We start from the raw sequence: 2,500 nt of genomic DNA, 5'->3' as shown, positions 1-2,500 counted from the left end.
ACCCACGTTGTGCCTTAACCTAACCCACGTTGTGCCTTAACCTAACCCACGTTGTGCCTTAACCTAACCCACGTTGTGCCTTAACCTAACCCACGTTGTGCCTTAACCTAACCCACGTTGTGCCTTAACCTAACCCACGTTGTGCCTTAACCTAACCCACGTTGTGCCTTAACCTAACCCATATTGTGCCTTAACCTAACCCATATTGTGCCTTAACCTAACCCATATTGTGCCTTAACCTAACCCATATTGTGCCTTAACCTAACCCATATTGTGCCTTAACCTAACCCATATTGTGCCTTAACCTAACCCATATTGTGCCTTAACCTAACCCATATTGTGCCTTAACCTAACCCATATTGTGCCTTAACCTAACCCATATTGTGCCTTAACCTAACCCATATTGTGCCTTAACCTAACCCATATTGTGCCTTAACCTAACCCATATTGTGCCTTAACCTAACCCGTATTGTGCCTTAACCTAACCCGTATTGTGCCTTAACCTAACCCGTATTGTACCTTAACCTAACCCGTATTGTGCCTTAACCTAACCCGTATTGTGCCTTAACCTAACCCGTATTGTGCCTTAACCTAACCCGTATTGTGCCTTAACCTAACCCGTATTGTGCCTTAACCTAACCCGTATTGTGCCTTAACCTAACCCGTATTGTGCCTTAACCTAACCCGTATTGTGCCTTAACCTAACCCGTATTGTGCCTTAACCTAACCCGTATTGTGCCTTAACCTAACCCGTATTGTGCCTTATCCTAACCCGTATTGTGGCTTAACCTAACCCGTATTGTGCCTTAACCTAACCCGTATTGTGCCTTAACCTAACCCACGTTGTGCCTTAACCTAACCCACGTTGTGCCTTAACCTAACCCACGTTGTGCCTTAACCTAACCCACGTTGTGCCTTAACCTAACCCACGTTGTGCCTTAACCTAACCCACGTTGTGCCTTAACCTAACCCACGTTGTGCCTTAACCTAACCCACGTTGTGCCTTAACCTAACCCACGTTGTGCCTTAACCTAACCCACATTGTGCCTTAACCTAACCCACATTGTGCCTTAACCTAACCCATATTGTGCCTTAACCTAACCCATATTGTGCCTTAACCTAACCCATATTGTGCCTTAACCTAACCCATATTGTGCCTTAACCTAACCCATATTGTGCCTTAACCTAACCCATATTGTGCCTTAACCTAACCCATATTGTGCCTTAACCTAACCCATATTGTGCCTTAACCTAACCCATATTGTGCCTTAACCTAACCCATATTGTGCCTTAACCTAACCCATATTGTGCCTTAACCTAACCCATATTGTGCCTTAACCTAACCCATATTGTGCCTTAACCTAACCCATATTGTGCCTTAACCTAACCCATATTGTGCCTTAACCTAACCCATATTGTGCCTTAACCTAACCCATATTGTGCCTTAACCTAACCCATATTGTGCCTTAACCTAACCCATATTGTGCCTTAACCTAACCCATATTGTGCCTTAACCTAACCCATATTGTGCCTTAACCTAACCCATATTGTGCCTTAACCTAACCCATATTGTGCCTTAACCTAACCCATATTGTGCCTTAACCTAACCCATATTGTGCCTTAACCTAACCCATATTGTGCCTTAACCTAACCCATATTGTGCCTTAACCTAACCCATATTGTGCCTTAACCTAACCCATATTGTGCCTTAACCTAACCTATATTGCGCCTTAACCTAACCCATGTTGCGCCTTAACCTAACCTATGTTGCGCCTTAACCTAACCTATGTTGCGCCTTAACCTAACCTACGTTGCGCCTTAACCTAACCTATATTGCGCCTTAACCTAACCTATATTGCGCCTTAACCTAACCTATATTGCGCCTTAACCTAACCTATATTGCGCCTTAACCTAACCTATATTGCGCCTTAACCTAACCTATATTGCGCCTTAACCTAACCTACGTTGCGCCTTAACCTAACCCACGTTGCGCCTTAACCTAACCCACGTTGCGCCTTAACCCAACCCACGTTGCGCCTTAACCCAACCCACGTTGGGCCTTAACCCAACCCACGTTGCGCCTTAACCCAACCCACGTTGGGCCTTAACCCAACACACGTTGGGCCTTAACCCAACACACGTTGGGCCTTAACCCAACACACGTTGGGCCTTAACCCAACACACGTTGGGCCTTAACCCAACACACGTTGGGCCTTAACCCAACACACGTTGGGCCTTAACCCAACACACGTTGGGCCTTAACCCAACACACGTTGGGCCTTAACCCAACACACGTTGGGCCTTAACCCAACACACGTTGGGCCTTAACCCAACACACGTTGGGCCTTAACCCAACACACGTTGGGCCTTAACCCAACACACGTTGGGCCTTAACCCGCTCTGTAATTGTCATACGACGCGTTAAATTAGTGTAGTGTTGCCTAACTGCAACCCCCGCAATATAGTTTGCTACTCGCACTGCCTGGTCCCCAGTGTATCG

This window comes from Schistocerca americana, unplaced genomic scaffold (genome assembly GCF_021461395.2).
Source record: "Schistocerca americana isolate TAMUIC-IGC-003095 unplaced genomic scaffold, iqSchAmer2.1 HiC_scaffold_196, whole genome shotgun sequence".
In the NCBI taxonomy this organism is placed as follows: Eukaryota; Metazoa; Arthropoda; class Insecta; order Orthoptera; family Acrididae; genus Schistocerca; species Schistocerca americana.
Note: the sequence above shows the minus strand (reverse complement) of the source record.